This window comes from Ailuropoda melanoleuca, chromosome 1, assembly GCF_002007445.2.
Source record: "Ailuropoda melanoleuca isolate Jingjing chromosome 1, ASM200744v2, whole genome shotgun sequence".
NCBI classification, from domain to species: domain Eukaryota; kingdom Metazoa; phylum Chordata; class Mammalia; order Carnivora; family Ursidae; genus Ailuropoda; species Ailuropoda melanoleuca.
The window spans coordinates 167,392,415-167,419,465 of NC_048218.1; the positions used below are offsets into that span (position 1 = coordinate 167,392,415).

The following is a 27,051-nucleotide window of genomic DNA, read 5'->3' on the forward strand; positions in this document are numbered from 1 at the left end:
TTTCAATATGTAATCAATATAGAATGAAACATCTTACATTCATTTTTCTCATACTAGGGCTCTGAAATCCAGTGTGCATTTTACACTTACAGCCCCTCTCAATTTGGACCAGCCACACATCAAGTGCTCAACAGCCACCCGTGGCCAGTGGCTACTGCACAAGACGGTGTAGCTTTAGAGCCCCACTGGAAGCCGGGGTAGGAAGACATCGGAGCTCCTGCCCCATCCCCCCTGCCATCTAAAAGACTGATGCCAGGAAGGACTCTGAACTGGCTCTTCAGATTGGTTTCTCAGAACGTCAGTGAGGCAGGTAGTTAAAGAGGAGAGATCACGGACAGTTCTGTGAACTCAGAAAGGAAATAAGTAGGGGACCCACTGGTTTATAGTCAGCGTACAATTCCTTTCAAGGACTAGATAACAAATTCAAGCTTTGCATGCTGGAAAAGACTAAAAATAAGAACGATTTTTTGTCAAAGCATTTTTGTCAAAAATGCTATTGATAGTATAGTGAGACAGGGACTTCCGTACACTGTGGGCAGGGACGTATCCTGGTGCAGACCATCTGGGAACCCATTTCAGAGTATGTATCAAGAGCCTGTGAAAAGTTCAATTTAGTAACTTCCCATCCTAGAAATCTGCCTCCTGAAAAGATTCAGAGGTTCTGACAATTTTGTGTTTGGTTTTTCTTAAACAAGTTTCTTCTAGTTCTAGCTGTGATACAGTAGCTTGTGACTTCCACAGAGGCCAACTGTAGGTGAACTGATCAAAAAATTGGGGTACATTCATACAGTAGAGCACTATTCAATAATATGAATGAAATACTACATGAATATCACAGATATTATGCTGCATAAGAGAAACAAGACTCCAAAGAGTACATAATATGTGATTCCATTAATATAATTCTAGAAATCTGACCCTGAAATCAGAGCAGTGGTTTCATAGGGTAGATGGGTTGGAAGACAGGAGAAACTGACTGCATAGAGAAACAAGGGAAATTTCTGGGAGATAGAAATACCCTTTATCTTGACTGAAGTGCTATATATAGGTCACATATGTGTGTGTATGTATATGGAGAGGGGTTTGCAGGTAGAGAAAAATCATCCTAAGACAAAAAAAGGAGAGAAACAGAAAGTTTAATGTGAGTAAATAGAAATGTGTATTGACTGAACAAAACAATACTAATATCTTGTGGAGTCTAAAATATACACAGAATTAACATGTATAATAGTAATATCACAAAACGTGGAGGGGAATAAATGGACTTAAAGTGTTCTAAGGCAAAGCACTTTCTGATACTAGGCAAAAGAATGACTTTGTTTTGTTTTTTTAAGTCACCTCTATGCCCAACGTGGGACTTGAACCCATGACCCCAAGATTAAGAGTCATATGCTCCATCTTCACAGATGACATGATACTCTATATGGAAAACCCAAAAGAATCCACTCCCAAACTTTTAGAAGTTGTAGAGCAATTCAGTAATGTGGCGGGACACAAAATCAATGCTCAGAAATCAGTTGCATTTCTATACACGAATAATGACTGAAGAAAGAGAAATTAGGGAATCCATCCCATTTACAATAGCACCAAAAACCATACGTTACCTTGGAATTAACTTAACCAGAGACGTAAAGGACCTATATTCTAGAAACTATAAATCACTCTTGAAAGACATTGAGGAAGACATAAAAAGATGGAAAAATATTCCATGCTCATGGATTGGAAGAATTAACATAGTTAAAATGTCCATGCTACCCAGAGCAATCTACACTTTCAATGCTATCCCGATCAAAATACCGAGGACATTTTTCAAAGAACTGGAACAAATAGTCCTTAAATTTGTATGGAACCAGAAAAGGCCCCGAATCTCCAAGGAACTGTTGAAAAGGAAAAACAAAGCTGGGGGCATCACAATGCCGGATTTCGAGCTGTACTACAAAGCTGTGATCACAAAGACAGCATGGTACTGGCACAAAAACAGACACATCGACCAATGGAACAGAATAGAGAACCCAGAAATGGACCCTCGGCTCTTTGGGCAACTAATCTTTGATAAAGCAGGAAAAAACATCCGGTGGAAAAAAGACAGTCTCTTCAATAAATGGTGCTGGGAAAATTGGACAGCTACATGCAAAAGAATGAAACTTGACCACTCTCTCACACCATACACAAAAATAAACTCCAAATGGATGAAAGACCTCAATGTGAGACAGGAATCCATCAAAATTCTAGAGGAGAACATAGGCAACAACTTCTATGACATCGGCCAGAGCAACCTTTTTCACGACACATCTCCAAAGGCAAGAGAAATAAAAGATAAAATGAACTTATGGGACTTTATCAGGATAAAGAGCTTCTGCACAGCCAAGGAAACAGTCAAAAAAACTAAGAGACAGCCCACGGAATGGGAGAATATATTTGCAAAGGACACCACAGATAAAGGACTGGTATCCAAGATCTACAAAGAACTTCTCAAACTCAATACACGAGAAACAAATAAACAAATCATAAAATGGGCAGAAGATATGAACAGACACTTTTCCAATGAAGACATACAAATGGCTAACAGACACATGAAAAAATGTTCAAAATCATTAGCCATCAGGGAAATTCAAATCAAAACCACACTGAGATACCACCTTACGCCAGTTAGAATGGCAAAGATAGACAAGGCAAGAAACAACAATTGTTGGAGAGGATGTGGAGAAAGGGGATCCCTCCTACATTGTTGGTGGGAATGCAAGTTGGTACAGCCACTCTGGAAAACAGTGTGGAGGTCCCTTAAAAAGTTAAAAATTGAACTACCCTATGACCCAGCCATTGCACTACTGGGTGTTTACCCCAAAGATACAGACGTAGTAAAGAGAAGGGCCATATGCACCCCAATGTTCATAGCTGCATTGTCCACAATAGCCAAATCATGGAAGGAGCCGAGATGCCCTTCAACAGATGACTGGATTAAGAAGTTGTGGCCCATATATACAATGGAATGTTACTCAGCTATCAGAAAGAACAAGTTCTCAACATTTGCTGCAACATGGATGGCACTGGAGGAGATAATGCTAAGTGAAANGATAATGCTAAGTGAAATAAGTCAAGCAGAGAAAGACAATTATCATATGATTTCTCTCATCATAAGAACTAGGAAGATCGGTAGGGGAAGAAAGGGATAAAGAAAGGGGGGTAATCAGAAGGGGGAATGAAGCATGAGAGACTATGGACTCTGAGAAAGAAAATGAGGGCTTCAGAGGGGAGGGGGGTGGGGGAATGGGATAGACTGGTGATGGGCAGTAAGGAGGGCACATATTGCATGGTGCACTGGATGTTATACGCAACTAATGAATCATCGAACTTTGCATCAGAAACCAGGGATGTACTGTATGGTGACTAACATAATAAAAAAACATTAAAATTAAAAAAAAAGTCATGTGCTCCAGTGACTGAGCCAGCTAGTTGCTCCAGTATTACTTTGTTTTAGATAGTAATAGTTCAAAGATCAGATTATTATCTCTAAGATTGCCACTAAAAAAAATAGTAAAATAAATACTACAAGACAATAGAAGGAGGAAATGGAATAATAAATACACTTAATTCTAAAAGAAGACAGGGAAATAAAAAGGTAAAAAAAAAAAAAAAAACAGCCAAGACAAACAGAAACCAGACAACAGATACAAATCCAAATGTATTAATAATTCCATTACATGTAAATGCACTAAATACACCAATTATAAAACTTAGTTTGGCAGACTTTTTTTTTTTTAAAGATTTTATTTATTTATTTGACAGAGATAGAGACAGCCAGCGAGAGAGGGAACACAAGCAGGGGGAGTGGGAGAGGAAGAAGCAGGCTCATAGCAGAGGAGCCTGATGTGGGGCTCGATCCCATGAACGCTGGGATCACGCCCTGAGCCAAGGACAGACGCTTAACAACTGAGCCACCCAGGTGCCCCTGGTTTGGCAGACTTGATAGAAAAAAACTAAATACCGCCTAAAGAGACACATCTTAAATGATGGGGTTTAATTAATTCATTGATTTCCCCAAATAGGAAGAGAAATATGAGGCATACCCTCACCAAAAAAGAGCTGGCATAGCTGTATTAAATATAAAGAATTTAAGGGAAGAAATGTTACTAGAGATAGAAAAACACTTCAGAATGATAAAATGATCAATTCTAAAGGATGATACAAATATTTTAATTTGTATGCACCTAGTAACATTTTCAAAATAATAAAGCAAAAATTGACAATCATAAGAGAACTAGATAAATCCACAATCACAATGGGGGACTTTAATACATGCCTCAGAGTAACTGAGAGAACAAAAAGAACAAAAAATTAGCAAACAGTAAGAATATGGGGAATCTGAACAGAATAACAAGTCTCCTAACTGACTGACGTCTGTAGAACACACACCCAACAGCAACAGAACGCCCAGCATTTTAAGTGCACATGTAGTATTAGTCAAAATTGACATAAAGCAAGTTCTTAACACATTTTTTTTTAAAGATTTTATTCATTTATTTGAGAGACAGCTAGCATGAACGGGGGTAAGGGGAGAGGGAGAGGGAGAAACAGACTCCCTGCTGAGCAGGAAGCCCAACACCAAGGGCTCCATCCCAGGACCCTGAGATCATGACCTGAGTGGAAGGCAGATGCTTAACCGACTGAGCCAACCAGGCGCCTGGCAAGTTCTTAACACATTTTAAAGGACTGAAATCATTCAGAATATATTCTCTGACCATAGTGGAATCAAGCTAGAAATCAAAAATAAGAAGATACCTAGAAAATCCCCAAACAACTGGTCAAAGAAGAAATAGAAATTAGAAAATATTTTGAACTGTATGATAATGAAAATGCAACATATCAACATTTGTGGGATACAATTAAAGAAGTCACAGAAATTTATATACTTATATGCATTTATTAGAAAAGAAAAACATGGGTGTCCGGCTGGCTCAGTCAGTTAAGGGTCTGCCTTCTGCTCAGGTCGTGATCCCAGGGTCCTAGAATCGAGACCCACATGGGGCTCCATGCTCAGCGGGGAGCCTGCTTCTCCCTCTGCCTGCTGCTCCCCCTGCTTGTGCCCCTCCTTGTGCTGTCTCTCACTATGTCTCTCTCAAATAATAAGTAAAATCTTTAAGGAAAAAAAAAAAGAAGAAAAACATGTGTGTCTGGGTGGCTCAATCGGTTAAGGGTCTGACTCTTGATTTCCGCTCAGGTCATAATCTCAGGGTTGTGAGATGGAGCCCTGCATGTGTCTCCACACCTAGCGTGGAGATTCTCTCCCTAAGATTCTTTCTACCTAAGATTCTCTCTCTCCCTCTCCCCCATCCCTGTTCTCCACCCCCCCCCCAAAAAAAGGGAAAAACAAAAATTCTCTCAACAAAGTGGGTTTAGAGGAAACATATGTCAACATAATAAAGGCCACATATCAAAACCCTGCAGCGAACATCATATTCCGTGATGCAAAACTGAGAGCCTTTCCTCGAAGATCAGGAATTTATTTAGAACAACGAGCATAGGTCAATGCAGGTCCCTGGGTTCTCTGGCTGCCACCACACTCTCCTTCACCGGCCAGCTGCCAGGAGAAGCTGGAGGGCAAGTAGGTGAGGAGTAGTACGAAGCCACACCTTCCAGAAAGCGCTACTGCAAGGCAGTCTTGCTGCAAAAGGGTCAGCAGCCCCTCCCCCGGGCTGAAGAGCACAGTGAGGGTAAGCAGGCCAGCCCAAGAGCAGAGACCTCAGGGTCATTCATTTGTTCATTTAGACTCCTTGTGCATAAAGGCCACTGTCGCCCTGCCGTCGGGGGCTCACAGACAAGAGAGACAGCCTAATCAACAGATACCTGGCAGACCACCAAAGGCAAGGAAAACAAAATAACTGAAGAATGGAGGAAACAAAGCGAAGACTTCTGCCTGAGGTGGACTTGGAAGCCCAGAACGGAGGGAGGTCTTCATTAGCCAGAAGTCTGGGGAAGGCAGGTGAGGCTGGGGGGGTGGGGGGAGGCTAAGCGGGGCGCTGTGGCTGACCCACGGTCAGAATGCATGCGATGAGGTCACAGGGACACATCGGGGAAAGGATTCACTTAGAAAGGAGTCCCCCCTGGGGACGGAGCAGCCGTGACTCCTGTGCAGACACTGACTGACTCCTGTTCCCCTTTCAGTCCCGGAATCTTGGGGAGGCCCTTCCCCTCACACTCAGTTTCACTTTCTAAAGAGAGATTTTGCCCAGTGCTGCTGCTTTCTTCCCTCTCTACTATCCCCAGGGACCCTGAAAGTAGATGTGCATTCTTTGTGACTGAGATGCTAAGATAAAAAGCACTTTCTAATGATGTTCATCTCCATAGATGTTCCTTTTTATGTTATAATAACTTTCCCCAAGTATAAAAGCAATTTATCTGCTCACTGTGGAAGCTCTGGGAAATGCACACCCCCCCCAAAAAAAAATAGACAAAAAGCCAAATCACCCGCACCACTGTTACCATTCTGGAGTATTCCCTTTCTGCTTTGCTCTACATGCAGTTATGCCTACACTGATCTTTGCTTGCTGGCATCACACTACATACATCTGCTGCACCTTTACCATGATCTTGTGTTGCCAGGGAACCACCTTCTCTTTCGAGCCGCAGAAGCTAGTTTCTGACAGATGCTTTACTTCCTGGGTTTCTATTTTATAAAGAAAAGTAAGAGCCACCTGCCACTCTGATCTTTTAAAGCCCCGTAACTGAGACATTCCACGTGCCAAACTGGAGGATCAAAGACGACACCTAGGAGTAACACCTGCCCCCGCTCGGCCAGCCTGCCTGAACCACCTCAGCAAATCCAGATGCTCCCATCTGCGGCCAGTCGACAAAACAACCTACTATCACCGATGGGACCCGAGGAAGAGCCACAGGGGACCAGATGGGGGAGGGGCGCTGGGAAGACTCCAGGATGCCGGCCTCCTGTGTCCTTCTCCAGAGGTCTGGTGTCAAGCCCTGTGCTGCGTGGTGGCCCCAGCAGGACACAGAAAGACCCTCACTGAGTAAGCCCTTCACTAGGGGCCCAGCATCCAGCTCCTGCTTTCCACTCCCCGTGAGAGGGACAGTAACGCAGGGCTAGATGTGGTCTCTGGAGCCAACCAGGCTGAGGGGCCCACCACTCATTAGCAAGTTAGCCAGCATCTCTGTGCCTCGGTTTCCTCACAGGGACAGTCCCTACCTCAAAGTGTTGCTGTAAGGACCGAGTTCCTATTCGAAGTGCGTAGACCAGGCATCGAGTAAATACTCAGTAATGATCACCTGATTTAATCTTCTCTATTATTTGACTCAATTCTCGGGACAACACTAGGTGGCAGAGAGGCCATGGTTACCGCCGACTTACAAATGAGGAAACTGAGGCACATGAGGTTAACTGTCTTCCCAAAGTCACAGAGTTTATAATCCAGCAGGACAGATGGACAGAACAAGAGGTTTCAAGTGCAGTGAGCACACCAAATGAGAAATGAGGCCCCAGCGCCAGCCTGCAGCTCCCCGCAGGGCTTCCCTCCACCCCGCTGGAGCCTCTGCAGCCACGGGTGACCGAGACAAGTGCTTCGAGCCCCTGTCCCCTAGGAGTTGGAATGTGAGACACACGGAGTCCCAATAATCCCAGCACACAAGTGCTCGGTCAAGGCTGCCCACAGCTGAGGGACACAGTCTCCCTGGGCACCCAGGGGTGCCACCCCCTATCCCGTGCATCTTTATGATAAACCCCTCTGAACAGAGAGAGCCTCGGCATTGTCTCTGAGTGAGACGGTGAGTTAGATGCTGGCAAACGCGTCCGCTCAGCCCCAGCTTTGCTCTGTGCAGAATCACCCAGCAAAGCCAGGGTGCAGAGCTCACCCCGCCCACAGTATTCCTATGAATGTCAACTCCCAGGATGAGTAGGACAGAATTTGGCTTCCAGAAACCTCAAGAAAATCATTTCCCGTCATCTACACGGGCCTCATGATTTCACTCTTTTCTTAGACGCCCAGTTACTGGAAATCCTCTTTCACCCTGGGCCTGAAAGATAGAGATTTCAGAACAAATGACACAGCTTTCCACAAACTGGTGTTGCAAGAGCAAATAAGACCCCTAAGGGATCTGAGGCCCTATTGCTTCAAACATTCTTTAACAACGCAGCAGAGGCGAACTTGGACTTACAGCCCAGAGTGTTCTCAACGGCGAGCTCTGGAGTCAGGCCATTCTGCAAGCATTTCTGCCTCGGACACTTTCCATACGGAGATGGGAAACAAACACGAACACGAAAACCGAAGCCAGCTTTGCCGGCGTCAGGTGCTGTGGAATCTGGCCAGCGCTCTGAGCCTCTGCACCCATGCTGACCCCGTCGCCACCTGCCACAGCCCTCCCCTGGCCCCCTCCTGCCAAGTTCTGCTCATGTCTCAAAATGCGAGTTCCCAAACAGGCTGCTGCTCTCTGGAAATGTGGGAGGCCACAGGGGAAGAAAAGGTCAGTGGTTTTATAGAGAGGATCAGCATAGGGAGAGGACTTCATCGACCATGGGACAGTTTCACAGACTTTCCTCCTTCTTCCTTGCAAAATAGCACAGTGACAGAAGTAGGTGGCTCATTAAATAGTTTGGACTCGTTCAGTGCCTGGCTGGTTCATTTGACAGAGTGTGCAACTCCCAATCTCAGAGTTGTGAGTTCAAGCCCCATGTTGGGTGTAGAGATTAATTAAGAAAAATCTTTTAGGGGCACCTGGGTGGTTCAGTCGGTTAAGCGTCTGCCTTCGGCTCAGGTCATGATCCCAGGGTCCTGGGATCGAGCCCCACATCGGGCTCCCTGCTCAGCAGAGAACCTGCCTCTTCCTCTCCCTTTCCCTGTGCCCCTCCCCTGCTTGTGTGTTCTTTTTCGCTCTCTTTCTCACAAAGATAAAATCTTAAAATAAGTAAATAAATAAAATCTTTTAAAAATAAATAAAATCTTTAAAAAACAAACAGTTTGGACTCTCTTCCTGGGTATAAGGTAGGGTTACACTTCCCTCCCCCCTTGAAGTCACTTGCTTTGACTCATGAAATGTGAACAGAAGTGGAAGGAGTTACTCTGGGTAGGAAGCTCTCAGCCTCGGCCCCACGGGTGTCAATGTGCAACTGCTCTTCCTCTGGCCCTCTGACCAGCTCCTTCAAGATGGCGGCTGCTCCATCCGCCTGGGCCCACAAGTCACAGCAGTGAGGACCGCCTCCTGCCAGGTTGTGATGGGCACAGTACAAGCAAGACACAGACCTCTGTTGTCTGAGCTGCTGAGATTTGGGGATTATCTGTAACCTAGCCCAGCCTGACAGATATCATGCTTTTGGGCAAGAAAAGCATTCAGCACATTAGGAAACTGAGGCCCAGAGGGGTGAAGTGCGTTGTCACAGGCCAGACAGCTGGCTGGAGGCAGAACAGGAGGCACACCACAGCCCTCACCCTTCCTTGTCTTCCATGTCTCTAAGGCATGACCCCATGACATCAAAGGACCACCTGTAGGAATGACAAGCCGCTACAACTGTTTTTCAGGTACCATAAAACTGACTCTATTTGTTGAGTTAAGAGGTAAGTTAAAATAGGGGCACCTGGGTGGCACAGCGGTTAAGCATCTGCCTTCAGCTCAGGGCGTGATCCCCGCGTTATGGGATCGAGCCCCACATCAGGCTCCTCCGCTATGAGCCTGCTTCTTCCTCTCCCACTCCCCCTGCTTGTGTTCCCTCTCTCGCTGGCTGTCTCTCTCTCTGTCGAAAAAATAAATAAAATCTTAAAAAAAAAAAAGAGGTAAGTTAAAATAAAACACCATTCTCCGCTTACCTCTGACTTACAGTCACCTATGAAAAAAATACTAACGTCTTAAAAAGGGAAAAAGGCACACAAGGAAGTCACGCATACTACTGATTGGGGCTGAGGCGGCCGCGTCTGCAGTGGTCCCACATCCTGTCATTTCACCCAGTTACTTGTCCCAGAGCCACTGCACCTCGGCCCCGGCCACCGTCACCATGACTGTCAGGACGGTCGGGTACGAGCCACCACCAGAGAAGAAAAAGAACATGACGGAGCTATATGTACTGACACAGAAAGATCTTCAAGACATGGCATCACCCGAAAAGGGCAAGCTGCTGAAAGAAATACAGACTGTGACATTGATAGAACTTGCCCATCTCGCCTGCCCTAGGGACACACAAAACATATATATTTTCTACAAGCATACATCTATAAACATAAATGCAAAGAAGAATCTCTGGGAGACGACACGCTCTGTGAGAATAGCAATTACTCCTGGACAGGCAAGGAGAGCGCCAGGATTGCGTACTTTCATTTGCAATGTTTTCACTTTTCAGAAAAAGAATATATACTTGCATAAAGTTACTTTAGAGTCTTTTTTTTTTTTTTAAGATTTACTTATTTGAGAGAGAGAGAAAGAGAGAATGTGCACGCATGGGGCAGGGAGGGGCAGACGGAGAAAGAGAGAGAGAAACCCAAGACGACTCCGAGCTGAACATGGGGCTCGATCCCATGACCCTGAGATCATGACCTGAGCTGAAACCAAGAGTCAGATGCTTAACTGACTAAGCCACCCAGGAGCCCCACTTTGGAGCCTTTTTAATCATCAGGGTATCTTAGGCCATTTTGAGACAGGTCAGTGAAACATTCTCAGCAACATTTTGTCCTAAGGAACTTTCACTTTCAACTCAAAAAGCCCATCCCCCCCAGACAAAAAGGCCCTGTCCCCATTAAACGAAATGACAGTTCATTGAAACCAAACAAACTCAAATAGGGTGCTACGACTCTTTCTGCGCACCTGTGAATAAACATCACGCTCCCTCTGGTCTGATGAAATATCACAGTCAAGCTGACCGGTGTGTGGGTGGGAACAGTTTTATTTTGTCTTCAGTTTGGTAGGAGGCTGTCCACTCATGGTAATGCCGCTAAGTCTGGTTTGAAAGAAGGCATCTGAAGTGAAAACATCAGTCCTCACACAAAAATTACAGAGCAAAAGCATCAACAAAACTGACTTTCAGGTAGACGGTTTTCAATCTTAGGACCTCAAGCAACGCCTTATGGAAGAAATGCTCCATGATTATTAAATACTCATTTCCCTTTATGTTTCCCCTTCCTTTCACGTGGCACAAACCTCTGCAGTTTAAAACAATACCGGCTCAACTGCCTTCTGTGGAATGTTTTGAGCCTGAGTGATGTTTTCATTTTGATGGATGAGGCCAAAAGGACCTCATATTTTCCCACCCAATATCTGCTCCCCACCCAAAAGGTACCATTACCAATGAAACCGTTTTAGATTCTTTGCTCTTTCCGACATGAAGGTCTAACCAGCAAACACCATCTCTGGCAAAGCCCCAGGCTGCCATGCACAATATAGGTTTCTAGAACACGCTGCCACAGACCTGGATGACAGAAATCAATCACTAGTATCAGATAATAGGCAACTGGTAGTTATTTACTGAATGTGGATTTAAGATGAGTTCAATAAAGCCACCATGCCCTACCTACTTCAGAGATAGTACTCGGATGGTAAAACACCAATTAGAATAGATCCCGCCAACCTAATGGGTAAACCCCAGCAACACTTGAACCCACACACCCATGAGCATTGAGGGCCATAGCTGGATTCTCCTCAAGGAAATCTCTCCTCTCTTAAGATTCATTTTGACTATGACCCATAGCCTCCTCAGACCAGTTTTAAACTGCTGAAGATCATTATACTGTGTGTGTTGACTTGAAGCACCGGGATACTCAAGGTACCCAACAAGGTGGACTAACCCATCCCAACAGTGATCTCACAGAAAACGAATGTCCAGCCTATTTCCACACCATCTTGGTAGAACCGAGCAGAGAATACACACAACGGGTCAACTCAAATTGGCTCCCACTTTCCCTGCTGCATAATCCACAAAAACATAAGTTCATTATGCTCCCAGGCTTCTGACATGAGATAAATACAAGCCGCCGTTCTTTCATGGGTCTACATCTCCATCTCGCGCTCGCGTGCTCTCTCTCTCTCTCTCTCTCTCTCTGTTGTTGTCTTCTCATTTTTCTTCTTTGTTTTTAATTTCTTATCCTGGAAAACAAGCCCACTCCTGCATGCCTCTGTCATACCAGAAAACCGCTGACAGTTCCCTCTGGAGAAAATGCAGCAGATGGCTGAGGCTACAATGATTATTTGTAGCTTTTGAGCTCCATTAACACTCATTTACTTTAAGTATCTGAAAGCCCTTAATCCCTCAGAATTTCAAAGCAGATACAGAAGTCAGTCAGTCTTCTCTCATAATCTCCCGTCTCTTCCTCCCTCTCCCTCTCTCTCCCCTTCCCCCTATCCTTCCATCTATTTCTGTTTCTATCTTCCTTTCTTGTGAAAGCTCCACAGGACTCCAGATACAGACGCCACCACCCTGCCTACAAAGGAAGGAATGCCGCCCCAGCTGACGTAAGCACTTAGGATGGATGGACGCTGATGAAATGCAGCCATGCCTTCAGCCGCCAGGACCTTCTGGGAAGTCAAGTGTCTGACTCCACATCCCTCAGAGTCAAACCTTCTGGTCAAGAAACCCTGTGGAGAACGCATACCGAGACAGCTCCTTCCTTCTCTGCCGGAACCATGGACTTCCAGAGTGGAACAGAATGTTGTTCAATGCCCCCATTTTAGAGATGAGGAAACTGAGGCCCAGGGCAGCGTGGATCCACCAGAACCAGACCCAGGTATCCTGGCACTGAGGCAGATGCTTCTGGTTAGAAGAGCTGCCTGGGCAGCAGCAGCACATGCCCCACCCCCACTCCCCAGCAGGGGCTGACACCTGTCTGAATGGGGAAGGGTGGGTGGGGCCTCCTCGCCCTCTTCTTCCCCACAGCCTGGCTCAGCCTGCTGGGAACTCCCACAGTACTTTATTCCCATTTCTCTCAGAGGACAGGTACTTCACCTTTTTCTTTCCTGACTTCTCCCTTCACATTGATTGATGATGGCAGTGAAGGGCCAAGACTCGAAAACCAGCTTATCTGATGCCAACCACTAGCTCTGTGAGTTGGACAAACGACACCATACCACCCTTCTGCGCGTCAGTGTTCTTACCTGTCAAATGCAGATAAGAATTGCACCTGCCTCCTAAGACTGCTGTGAGGGTTCAAGGAGTGCATATACACACAGTGTTTAGAATAGCACTGGTCACCCTGTAATCACGTATCAGAGTCAAGAAGGGAGATTAGGCTAGGACTTCAGTCTGGTTCATCCTCGAGGCACAGCATTTGACTCTGAGGGACGGTGTCTCTCTGGTGAGTCACCCTCTCTCTAGAACATAGAGGCTGCTAGATAAAAAAAATTGAATGAATGAATCTGGCACAATGCCCTGCTTAGGGCAGGTGCTCCATTAACATGGCTGAATGGATACGTGGATTTCCCGAGTTAACACACGCACTTAGGGGAGGTCACCTGCTAAGTGTATTAGTGGATAAATTCAGATTTGCAGGCACTCGCTATTGCTCGGAGGCATTTATATTAGCTGCTGCCTTCAGTTCAACCAGAGCTCAGCTCTCCACTTCCAGGGCACTGTCTATGCACGCTCTCGGCACAAAATCACCTATGCTTTGTGACAATGCCCCCACGATGCCTTAGGGGGCTGATGTGAGACTGTTGATTGTTATTTTCCTGGTGTTATCCAGGCTTTGAAAAACAAAGTTCCCAAACCACCCTGCTTGGTATTCATTCCGAGGGGCCAGTGAATAGAAATATCTCAATAAAGAAAGCCAACAGAAGACAACAGAGCCTTGAACCCAAGACTCAGATCCGGAACTCTGTAAGTGGGTTAAAGTACTTAGGCGGGAGAAAGTGTCAGGTCCAGAAGGCCCAGGACATTTGGAGATGGCATTTAGAACGAACACACAAAGTGTCTGGGGCTTCTCAAAGGAAAGGCACTCCTTAAGAACAGAATATGTTAGTCACCTCAGAGGCTTGAATTGCAACTTGACCCTGAGTAAATAAACACTGGTGACTGCCGGCCAAGACACTTAGCTGGAGACTCTTACATTCACCCCACTTGAACATGCAGCCACAGTCACAACCGCCTGGGACACAAATCTATCACAGAGCCCGGCCGCAGGGTACCTGGGATGTGTGTAGTGTGGCCCTGTGGGGTGCTGAGAGGTTGAGAAGATGTCAAGTTCCCCCCACGAGGCAGCAACACCCGGGGCCTGGGCCCTCCAGAGTCCTCACCCAGTGTGTCCTATCTCAGGGAACACACCCACCCACCAGCCGAAATACACCTGCCCTGCCACAGCCTCTCACCCTGGGACCTCATGACAACGTCATAGGAGTAGGGAGAAAGGGGGCAGTGCAGACCCCCACAGAGCAAGCTGGCATGCCATGTGAGGTCTTGGCCCCTTCTGGTTTGCAGGTTTTTTCTGTGACCTAAAAGCTCCAAATAAAGAACTTCCTTTTTTCCAAACCATGTGCCTTTTAAGCGTATGCAATTTCCCCAGTTAATGAACAGGGCAGAGAAAGTACCTCTTTGAGGGCTTTTGGGCGAAAGTCCAAGAGAGAGCAGACTAGCATGGAAGACGGTCCCATGCCCCTGCCCTTGGCCGGGGGACGGGATCCCCCGCGTTTGGCACCTGCAGACACTGATGCTCTCACAGCCACACTCCCAACCTCCTCTGCTCTTCGGTTTTCAAGGGGCCAGGAAGGACTGGGACCCCCACCGCCTTCCACCGAGGCTCCTGCTGAAGGAGGCGGGCTTCTAGGGGGCCCGCATGCACTTACACACCTACCCCGGAGAACCACGGAGCCGGTGCCCGATTCCTGGCTCTGCCCTCTTTTACTTTATTCTGAGCCTCAGTTGGCTCACCTAGAAATTGAAAACCATAATTTGTCTCCAGAATTGCCTCACCTATCAAGACAAGGTTTATAAAGCTTAAAAAATAGGGGTCGTTAATTATCTTTTTCTCGTAGATTACAAACAGAAAAGGTGGGGGAGGAAGGAGCTCCTCCAGGCCTCCCATTGCCTTTTAGAATAAAATTCCAAATCCGTTCCAGCCCAGGAGGCTCTGCTTGGCCTGAGTTTGGTTCATTCTTTAGCTTTCTCTGCACATTCCCCAACACACCCAGTGCTTTCCCACCTCTGAGCCTTCAAACAGGCTGTTCCCTGTGTCCAGCATGCTTGGACTCCTTTCCATCCCAAGTCCTAGTCAAAAAGACTCGTTCTTGAAAAGGCATATCCCTTGGGGCGCCTGGGTGGCACAGCGGTTAAGCATCTGCCTTCGGCTCAAGGCGTGATCCCAGTGTTATGGGATCGAGCCCCACATCAGGCTCCTCTGCTGTGAGCCTGCTTCTTCCTCTCCCACTCCCCCTGCTTGTGTTCCCTCTCTCGCTGGCTGTCTCTATCTCTGTCGAATAAATAAAAATTAAAAAAATTAAAAAAATAAAAGAAAAGGCATATCCCAGACTTCCTGAATCCCAGTCTAGCTCTGATATTCTGTCTCCGGACATTCTGTTGTTTCCACTTAAACACTTAGCCCAGTTCAGAACTGCGTACTGGTGTGTCCCACCCCTTCCTCCCTCGCTAGCCTGTGAACTCCCTTCCGCCAGGCGCTGGGTCTCTTTCATTCACTGCTGTAGCCCAAATATTTTCATGGACTCCTGGCACTGGCAAGGTCTTCTGATAATATTTGTTGAATTAATGTGCTGAAGAATTGAAGAATTGAGCCAAGAGGAACCAGGAGCTACAAAGAGCTTTCTAACAGCCCTCAACACCAGGCTGGGGAGCCAGTAAAGTACTTCACACCCAGGGGAAAGCCCAAAAAACACTTGCCACCTCATTCTCTGAAAGGCGTAAACATCCACAATTCACTCGATGGAGAATCTAATTATCTGGGTGGAGAATCTGATTATCTGGGCCGGGGCTCCACTGGCTCAGGCCTCTTGGAAGACTGCCAGATTCCCCAAAGAGGCAAAAGCTACTGAGGTGTACAGAAGAGGGAAGATGAGTAAGAAACTTCTGAAAAGGCAGTCTACGTGGGAACGGGCCCTGCACTTTTGAGGACATGTTCTTTAAATACTGTTGTGTCCCCCTGAGCCCCCATCTGGAACTTCCAGGCCTGGTTTCTGTCGCCCCAAGTACCCCACACCCCTGTCTGGGGGAAGATAGGTTTTATTACGCCCAGCTAACAAGCTCAGTGCACGGAGATGACATTTTTCTCAAACACTATAACCCACTCTGAGAACAGTAGTCCAGGTGAATGGCAGGGCTCCCCCAGCCCCACCACACCCAGTGGGTATTAGCTCGGCCAGCGGAAGCGCCAGCTGAGATTTAAAAGCTGCAAATCTGGGGTGGGGAAGGAGTCCCACTTTCCCTTCATAAGCAGATGGTTCTTTGGAAGTTGGGGCCCTGTGTGAGAAATAGAGCTCCTCAGTTACAAGGAGGCGGGCATGGGGACGTGGAGGTGAGCAGAGGGAGGGATGCTTGTGGAGTTCTGCTTCGGGGGGCCGGGGGCCCGGTAACAGGGTTCTGCTTCAAACCCCAGGTGCGGCATTTACTATCCGTGGACTCTGAGCTAGTTATTCCATCTCACTGAACCGTAGCTGTCTCGTCTGTAAAATGAGGGAAATGAGGGGCGCCTGGGTGGCTCAGTCATTAAGCGTCTGCCTTCGGCTCAGGGCGTGATCCCGGCGTTGTAGGATCGAACCCCACATCAGGCTCCTCTGCTGTAAGCCTGCTTCTTCCTCTCCCACTCCCCCTGCTGGTGTTCCCTCTCTCGCTGGCTGTCTCTGTCAAATAAATAAAATCTGAAAAAAAAAAAATGGGGGAAATGATAACTAGCCCGGAGGGTTGTTGGATCAGAGTTGCACACAGTAAATCTACATGTTTGCTCCCACCCAGGGGCTCCCAGATCAGGGGTGTCGTCATCTCATCAAGCCTCCAAGCACTCCTTCCACACAGGTAGAGTTATCCCCATTTTACAGATACAAACACCGAGGCTCACGAGTGTTAGGCACCTTATCCAAAGCCACACAGCTCAGACAGGGCAACCCCAGCACTCGAACCCCAGCAATCTTCATCACCGTCGTCATAATGACCATTGCCTGAAAGCAGGTGGTGGGCTGAGCACTTTGCATCAACTACCTCATCAAATACTCAAAACCACTCTGTAAAGAAGGAATGCTTATTGCTATCTGACAAAGGAGGACACAGGGTTGGAGAGGTTGAGTGTCTTGGCTGAGGTCACACAGTTAAGGAACACAGCAGGGGCTTGAGCTCAGTTCTGACCCCAAAGTCACAGTCTTTTCCGTTTCAGTCCTGCCTGTCTGGATTTGCTACAGAGCTTACATCTCTACTTGAAACCATCGATGTGCCCGAATTCCTATGAAGCATAAAACACTTCCTTGATAAATGGGGTCCATGAGTGACTCCATCCCAATGAAAGAGCCCACTGTCACGAACTGTACGAAGTAAGGATATCCCCAAAGAAAAGCCTAGCTTTCCACCAAGCTCCTTCTAGAAGGTTTGGTTTGGGGTCGTAGGCAGTCCAAAACGGCACTTTACTAGACTACCCTTTGGATTTTAATGAAGTGCAACACAAAACTGTCTTGCTGGCTTTAGCAGCACGTCCCTTGTGAGGGCACTAGAGGCCCAGGACGTCCTCAGGGTGACAGCCCCCCAGACGCGGCTGGCATCAGAGGCCGGGCGGGGGGAGGGCAAAGGCAGGGGTGGTGACGAGCCTGGTTTGGCCAACTCTGCAACATAATCTCTACTCACACACAGTTTGGTCTGTGGCCATTCTAGATAAAACACAAGAATAAGAATTCAAGCCAGGAAGTCTTGCTTCGAAAAACCATAAATTAATCGAAATTTAGTTTCAGTGACTACTCACTTCTTACTATAAGAGGCAAGTTTGGAAAAAAACCCTTGTCCTCAATGAGCATTTGATGCACCAAAGACTTTTCCTCCAAACAAGTTCAGACTTTGTGGATGAAAGGAGCCCCCCCCTTTTTTTTCCTAGCACTCTTTTTTATTATATTTTGTTATTATATTATGTTAGTCACCATACAGTACATCCCTGGTTTTTTTTTTTTAAGATTTTTTTATTAATTTATTTATTCGACAGAGATAGAGACAGCCAGCGAGAGAGGGAACACAAGCAGGGGGAGTGGGAGAGGAAGAAGCAGGCTCATAGCGGAGGAGCCTGATGTGGGGCTCGATCCCAGAACGCCGGGATCACGCCCTGAGCCGAAGGCAGACGCTTAACCGCTGTGCCACCCAGNCCACCCAGGCGCCCCCATCCCTGGTTTTTTATGTAAAGTTCCATGATTCATTAGTTGCGTATAACACCCATTCCCATTCCCCCTGGCAGGGGACAGGGAGACTCTACCCAAACAGGGTTGCCTGAGTATCGCGGCAGGCCCCTCCCCCAGAAGGCAGGCTGAAAAAATCAAGAAGCCCATATCCCTAAGGTCCCGATGAAAGGAGGCCCTTTGTGCAGGACACAATTGACTTTGCCCAGACCATGAAAGAAAACAGGACTTCTAGAAACATGCAAAGTATCTACAGTTCTGCATGACAAAAATTCAGCACAAGGACAAATTTTAGCTTTTCTAATTTCATCTTGCCTAAAATCATCCCAAAAAAGAGAATCGTAAAATAAACTGGTAACTTAAACCTCAAATCCTAGGCTTAGGTCTTATATTTTGAAGAAATATTGAACTCTTTTCAGATAAAAAGAGACAAGAATTTAATATTCTTGTTTAAGCAAAAAAAAAAAAATCACCATTGCATATACACTGTAAAAACACCTGATCTTAATTTTTACATGACATCATTGTTCATATTATCAGGGTCTACACAGTGCTGCTGTTACTGTCAGTGATCCTGATAGCGACACACACAGCAGGGTGAAAGGTCCATCTGGGATGTTGGCACTGACAGTTGTAGGATCTGGGTCCCCCTTCCCCAAATTCCGGACGGTGCTTGGCCATTGAAGAACGATTCACTGTCCCTAGAGTCAGAGGCAAAACAAGAGCAGCCCGGGTGTCCCCTGGGGACACTGCCAGTAGGAGAGCCACATCCACTCCAAGACCCTACAGACAGCCCAGCTTTCTTGGGAGCACATTTTTTTTTTTTTTTAAAGATTTTATTTATTTATTCAACAGAGATAGAGACAGCCAGCGAGAGAGGGAACACAAGCAGGGGGAGTGGGAGAGGAAGAAGCAGGCTCATAGCAGAGGAGCCTGATATGGGGCTCGATCCCATAATGCCAGGATCACGCCCTGAGCTGAAGGCAGACGCTTAACCGCTGTGCCACCCAGGCGCCCCTGGGAGCACATTTTTTATCTACGTGGCAGCATGATGGAGAAGTCTCAAGATTAAGGACTGCTTTCTTTTGTCAAGAAGTTCATTCCCACCACATGGAGTAAAGCTGTATTCCAGAGCCATCAATTAGCCCTGGGGGCAGGGGGTGGGAGGAACTGGTGGCCTGAGATTCCAGAACTCAAAGCACCCAGAGGCCCAAGGGGGAAGGAACCCTCCCCTTAGCAGGGCAGGAGAAGAGCTGGGGAATGGAGTGTTGAGGGAGACAATTTCTGGACAAACACTCCCCCACCCCATCGTGGCCATGCTAAGAAAACAGCTTTCGGACACAAATAACCACCACTCACAGAGCACCTGCCACGTGCCACCTGCCCTGCCAGGCATTTGCTACACGTTATCTCATTTAACTATATTAGTCCCAGGACAGAGTTACTATTTTTATCCCCAGTTTTCAGGTAACTTACCTATGGTCACATATCAGAAGGGACAGAACCTGATTTCGAGTCCAGGTTGGATGGACTCCAAAGCTCAGAATTTATTTCTCCACGCCACAAGAATTAAAGGTACTCTTCTTAAAACCTTTCAAAGTCCTTTCTTCCACCTCCCGGCGTTTGCTTGTTTCAAATCCACCTTTTTTATCTGCCCTGCACATGTGGTAGAAGTCTGTGTCTTGTCCAATGGCCCTGCTTCTGGGATTATAGCTACTTCTCCCCAGCGTCTTCCCGGGGATGAGGAAGGGCCCATCCTGTGAAACCCACTCCTCTCGGATATTCGCAGTAGAGTCACCCTTCGCTGGATATCGTATAACGCAGATGGAGGCCTTTAGAAAGAGGGACAAACCCAACCCTGTGGCAAACACACCTGGCCTTACCCTTAAAGCAAATCACCCAGAATTTTTTGAAGCCATGAGTTTACTGGTTTTCCCCCCAACTTCATTTCAAATGCCACAATGCTGTCACCTTCCAGAATGCAGAACCAATCAGGGACCATAAGAGAAGGACCCGCAGTCCTTCTGTTTCTCACAATGGGGCAAAAGGCTGTGAATATAGGAAGTTCCTTGAACATGCTATTTACCCTGCCAAGCATAGTCTCATTCCCCTTTTTGCAGCTCGGAAAGCCGGAGGGAAGCCCGCTGCCGGGTCCCCAAGACCACGCAGGACACTGGGTACAGCGGGATCCGTCTGCAGCTGGACTCCCTCAAGGTCCTTGCCTGTCTGTTTTCCACCTTCCTAGGCAGCCAGCCTTTATTTGATCATTGGTTGTTCCCAACCCCGGCTGCACACTGGAATCACCTGGGGGAGTTTAAACGCTATAGAGGCCTTAGTCCCACCCCCAGGGATTTTGACGTAATTGGTCTGGGGTGCGGACCGGGCATTCTAAATTGCAGCCGGATTTAGAAATCCCCAAACAAGGGATCAATGATTCCGCAGACGCTGAAGTTCATCGTTTGAACTTTTCCTGCATTCCTCAAACTGTCTGCGGTTCTCCTCCTTGTTCCACCCGGAGCTCTTCCAGGGGAGTTTTGCATTCCACCCACAAACAGGATCCCTCCTCTCTGCGCCTCCTCGCTAGCAGCGCCCAGGACCCCAGGAAACTTCACCGTGCCAACCATCCCCCGTCGCTAGAACTTACTTGGGCTCCACGTTTGCAGACCTCGCAGCCGCTGAGAACCAGAGCGAGAGCGCCGAGGCCCGGGGAGCGCGGAGACCCGGGGAGCGCGGAGACCTGGGAGCCCCGAGGCCCGGGGAGCGCCGAGGCCCGGGGAGCTCGCAGCACTGGCAGCTGCGGGAGGCTCAGAGCTGGAGCAGCCGCGCCCCGGCCCGGAACGGGAACTGGCCGGGAGGGCACTGGCGGCCGCGCCCGCTCGCCTTGGCTGGCAGCGCGGAGGGGCGGAGGCGGTGCCAGCGCGGGGGCACGAGGCGGGGTCGGCGCTCTGGCCGCTGGCTCGCGGGACGTCGGGAGACGCGGCGCGCGGAAAGTGGCCGCCAGCAGGCCCAAGGGGCGCTCCGGGCCCGAGCGCGAGCCGCGGACCACCGCGCAGGGCCCAGAGAGCAGGCGGGAGAGTTCGCTCCTTGGTGACAAGCCTGGGAACTCAAAGCTCCAATTGGACCATGGCAGCCACGAGCCCAAGCCAGTTGCACTTTCCTTTAAAAGTCCCCGCCCCCTCGCCCCCATCCTGCAACCAGAGGCGAAGCCTGGGCGCGGAGGTGAAACTTGTTAAAATGGCACACGTGCACCTGGATGAAAAGTAGCTCAAAGTACTCAAACTCCACAACAGCATTTATTTCGATTTATACTTTTAAAAATCCAAGCCTTCCTGTTCTTAAATTTGTTCTTAGCAGTGTACATTTTATATGGTATACATTAATCAGTGATTTCACCAATAAAATAAAATTTGATAACTTTCCCCAATAAAATATGTTTAAACTATTTGTATTTATATTTTTAAAGATTGTATTTGTGTGAGAGAGAAAGCGCGCACAGCTGGGGGAGAAGCAGAGGGAGAGGGAGAAGCAGGCTCCCCGCTGAGCAGGGAGTCCTATATGGTACTTGATGCCAGGACCCTGAGATCATGACCTGAGCCTGAGGCAAACGCCCAGCTGACTGAGCCACTCAGGCGACCCAATTTTTAAAGTTTTAAATGGGGAAGGTCTACATAAGGCATACCGATTCTATAAATTGTCATTCACACTAAAATACATTCAGTCACGTGACCACAAATGCTCCTAAGTTCCTACCAAAGGCTATCTTCTGAGAAAAGTGTGTTCATAACTCAAAAGTAAAACTTTGCAAATGTAAAACTGAAGGGATAGAAAGTGCAACTTGTAAACACCAAAACGAAGACAATAAAGGTATTGATTCTTTCAGTTTAACCTTATTTTAACCTCTGGTAGAAAAATTAGAAAAATTATCTTTCCTTCTAGGATTCTGATTTCTATCTTCCATGGCTTTTAAACTCTCTTTTCCATATCCTGTTTCTCTGGCTGCATTCTGAGTAACCTCTTCATTTCTGTTTTTTCATTCATCAATTATTTTGCAAAGATTTGAATCTGCTCTTTAACCCATCTGTGGTAGGCAGAGTAATAAATACCCTTCCCACCATGATGCCCATGGCCTATACCTGGAAACTGAATATGGCAAAGCAAAATTAAGGTGGCAGGTGGAATTTAGGGTGCTAATCAGCTAACCTTAAAATGGGAAAATTATGGTGGATTAACCAGATGAGCCTAATGTAGTCATAGGGGTCTTTATAAGTGAAAGAGGGAGGCAGAAAAAGGAGAATCAAAGAGATGGTAAGCAGAGAAGAATTTGGCCTGATGTTGCTGGCTTTGAAGATGGAGGAACAGCGTTCTGAGCCAAGGACTAAGGGGGTTTCTAGAAGATGAAAAGGCAACAAAATGGATTCTTCCATAGAGCCTCCAAAGGAACAGTCTTGCTGACATTTTGATTTCAGCACAGTGAGACCAATTTCAGACTTCTTTTTTTTTTTTTTTTTTTTTTTTTTTTTAATTTTTTTTTTTTTTTTTTTTTAAGATTTTATTTATTTATTCGACAGAGATAGAGACAGCCAGCGAGAGAGGGAACACAGGCAGGGGGAGTGGGAGAGGAAGAAGCAGGCTCATAGCGGAGGAGCCTGATGTGGGGCTCGATCCTATAACGCCGGGATCACGCCCTGAGCCGAAGGCAGGCGCTTAACCGCTGTGCCACCCAGGCGCCCCCAATTTCAGACTTCTGACCTTCAAAAACGTCAGAAAATAAATTTGCGTTGTTTTAAGGCACTAAATTTGTGGTAACTTGTTACAGCAGCACTAGGAAACAATACACCACCCATTTAAGTTCTTAATTTTAACAATATATTTACTTTCTACGCATTTTGGTTCTGTTTCTAGTTTTCTTGGTCATTTTTAAGTTTCCTGCTCTTTGCTAATTCCATCACTTTAAAAAATACATAGTTATTTTTTGTTTTTCATCAAACTCTTTGAGATAATTACAAATTCATATGCAGCTGGAGGAAATAATGCAGAGAGACCCATTCACCCTTAACCCAATTTCTCCCAGTGTTAATATATTCCAGAACCACAGTGTAAGATCACAACTAGGGTGTTGGCACTGATACAGTCAAGATACAGAACATTTCCATCATTACAAAGATCCCTCACGTCGCCCTTTTATGCCACATCGGTTCCCTTTTAGTTACTGGCAACCATGAATCTGTATCCCATTTCTATAATTTGTCATTTCAAGAACGTTGTATAAATAGGAGCAAAGAGTATGTAACATTTGGGGATGGGTTTTGTTTACTCAGCATAATTCCCTGAATATTCAAGGTCATTGCATGTATCAATAGTCCTTTCCTTTTTATTGTTGGGTAGTACTCCATTGCCTTACCACATAGATTACCACAGTTTGTTTAACTGTTCACTGTTGAAGGACATCTGGGTTTTTCCAGTTTGGGGCTATTACGAATAAAGCTGCTGTAGACAATCACATACAGGTTTATATGCGAACATAATAAATGTCCAGGAGCACAATTGCTGGGTCATATTGTAGTTACATGTTTAGCTGCTGCTGCTGCTCCTTCTTTTTTAAGAGGGGGAGAGAGGTGCGGGCAGAGTAGAGGGAGAGGGGGAGAGAGAATCTTTTTTTATTTTTATTTATTTATTTATTTATTTATTTTTAAGATTTTATTTGTTTATTTGACAGAGATAGAGACAGCCAGTGAGAGAGGGAACACAAGCAGGGGGAGAGGGAGAGGAAGAAGGAGGCTCATAGCAGAGGAGCCTGATGTGGGGCTCGATCCCATAACGCCGGGATCACGCCCCGAGCCGAAGGCAGACGCTTAACCACTGTGCCACCCAGGCGCCCCGGGAGAGAGAATCTTAAGCAGATTCCACGCCCAGTGCAGAGCCCCACAGAGTTCTATCTCCCAACCCTGAGATCATGACCTGAGCCAAAATCAAAAGTTGAGGGGCGCCTGGGTGGCTTAGTTGGTTAAGTGACTGCCTTAGCTCATGGTCATGATCCCAGGGTCCTGGAATCGATTCCCGTGTCAGGCTCCCTGCTCAGCCGGGGAGTCTGCTTCTCCTCTTCCCCCTGCTCCTGTTCTCTCTCTCTCTCAGTCTCTCGCTTTCAAATAAATGAATAAAATCAAAGCCAGACACTTAACTGACTGAGCCACCCAGGTGCCCCATATGTTTAGTTTCTTTTCTTTCCTTTAAGATTTATTTATTTGAGAGAGATGGAGAGAGAGTAAGGGGAGGGGCAGAGGAAGAGAATCTTCAAGCAGACTCCCTGCTGAGCACAGAGCTGGATGCAGGGCTCCATCTCATGACCCATGAGCTCATGACCTAACCCGAAACCAAGAGTTCAATGCTCAACTGACTTGAGCCACCCAGGTGCCCCCACATGCTCAGCTTCTTAAGAAACTGCCAGATTGTTTTCCAGAGCGGATGTGTCACTTTAAATTCCCGGCAGCAATGTGTGAGTGATCCAGTTTCAGAGAATCCTTATCAGCATTTGATGCTGTCACAATGTTTTATTGTAGCCACACTGATAGGCGTGTAGTGATAGAGATACATCATTGTGGTTTTAATTTGCTAATGATGCTGGACATCTTTTCATGTGCCTTCTTTGTCATCTGTTCTCTCCTCTTGGATGAAATGTCTCTTCGCATCTCTTGTTCATCTTCTAAGTGGATTGTTTCCTTTTTACTATTGAGTTTTGAGAGTCCTTTATATATTCTAGATACCAGCCTTTTGTCAGATATGTGGTTTGCAAATATTTTCTTCCACACCTAGCTTGTTTTTTCATTCTCTTAATAGGATGCTTCACAAAGGATTTAGTTTTGATGAAGTCCAGTTTATCAATTTTTCCTTGTATGAATCATGCTTTTTGTATGAAGTCTAAGAACTCTTTCACAAGCCCTAGATTTCAAAGATTTTTCTCCTTTTTCTCCCTAAAAGTTTTATAGTTTTATGTCAGACATTTAAGCCCATGATCCATTTCAAGTAAAATTTTGTAGGAGACTTGAGTTAAGGTTAATTTTTTCTTTTTCTTTTCCTTCCTTCCTTCCTTGCTTCCTTCCTTCCTTCCTTCCTTCCTTCCTCCACTGTTGTTGGCCTATGGATGTCCAGTTGCTGCTCCAGCACCATTTGTTAAAGGTTATGGTCCCCCCAGTCCTCCATTAAATTACCTTTGCACCTTTGAGTGGGTCTATTTCTGGGTTCTCTGTTCTGTTCCACTGATCTATGTTTATACCTTTGTCAATACCATACAGTCTTGAAATTGGGAAGATTCTTCCCATCTTATTCTTCCTTTTTAAAGTTGCTTTACCTAGGGCACCTGGGTGGCTGAGTCGGTTGAGTGTCTGACTCTTGATTTCAGCTCAGGTCATGATCTCAGGGTTGTGAGATCAAGCCCCACATCAGGCTCTGTGCTCAGCATGGAGTCTGCTTGTCCCTTTTCCTCTGCTCCTCCCCCACCTCCAAATAAATTAATAAATAAAAATCTTTAAAAAATTGTTTAAAAAATTGCTTTAACTATTCTAGTTTCTTTGACTTTCAACATAATTTTTGGAAAAATAATCTTGCTGGGATTTTTTTAAAGATTTTATTTATTTACTTATTTATTTATCTGACAGAGAGAGAGAAAGAGCACAAGCAGGCGGGGCCTCAATCCCAGGACCCTGGGATCATGACCTGAGCCGAAGGCAGACGCTTAACCAACTGAGCCACCCAGGCGCCCCTTGCTAAGATTTTTATAGGAATTGTTTTAAACCTGTACCAGGGAGAATTGACATCTTAATCATATCGAGCCTTACAACCCGTAAACATGGTATGTCTATTTATTTAGATCTTTGTTCTTTCATCAGAGTTTTATCGTTTTCAGCATACAAGGCTTATATCAAACCTGGCCCACAACACACTGAGCCATTGCAGCCAACTGCCCTGAAGGCAAATGAGGCTCAGCATGTGAAATCCACATAGGAGACACCCTGAATCCCCTGGTTCTGGCAAAGAGGGGACATTGTGCTGTAGGGCTCTACAGGAACCCTTCTTCATAAGGTCACTACTTTCAAGGTCAAGAGATGTAACTAACTTTCCTAATAGGTAGAAACAAACACAGAGTTAGATAAATGAAGAGACAGAAGAATATGTCCCAAAGGAAAGAACAGGACAAAACCACAGCAAAAGAGCAAATGAAATGGAGATAAGCAATATGCCTGATTAAGAATTCAAAGTAATGTTCATAAAGATACTTACTGGCCTTGAGAACAAAGTAGAGGATCTCAATGAGACCCTCAATGAAGAGATAAAAAATATTAAAAAGAACCAACTGGAGATGAAGAACTCAATTACCTGAAATTAAAAATACACTAGAGGGGGGGCGCCTGGGTGGCACAGTCATTAAGCGTCTGCCTTCGGCTCAGGGCATGATCCTGGTGTGCTGGGATCGAGCCCCACATCAGGCTCCTCCGCTGGGAGCCTGCCTCTTCCTCTCCCACTCCCCCTGCTTGTGTTCCTTCTCTCACTGACTCTCTCTCTGTGTGTCAAATAAATAAATAAAATCTCTAAAAAAAATACACTAGAGGGAATCAATAGTAGATTAGAGGAGGCAGAAGAATGGATCAGCATCCTGGAGGACAGAGTAATGGAAAATAATCAAGCTGACCAGCAAAAAGAAAAAAAGAATAATAAAAAATGAGAGTAGGTTAAGGGAACTCAGGGCCATTATCAAGTGTAATAACATTCACA

General features: G+C 46.3%; 1 protein-coding gene across 19 annotated transcripts in view; it reads right to left on the bottom strand.

The window, feature by feature from the left end:
- Positions 1 to 21,727, bottom strand: part of NOD1 (nucleotide binding oligomerization domain containing 1) — a 64,601-nt gene extending 42,874 nt beyond the window's left edge. For 12 of the 19 annotated variants that reach the window (XR_004628354.1, XR_004628353.1, XR_004628350.1 and 9 more), the window contains exon 1: positions 20,930 to 21,725. The gene's annotated coding sequence lies outside the window, so the exon portion shown is untranslated. Of the gene's footprint in view, positions 1 to 19,761; positions 20,118 to 20,929 lie in introns of all 19 variants that reach the window. The other 7 variants (XR_004628358.1, XR_004628357.1, XR_004628355.1 and 4 more) reach the window with 4 other exon arrangements.
- Between the last annotated feature and the right edge of the window lie 5,324 nt (positions 21,728 to 27,051).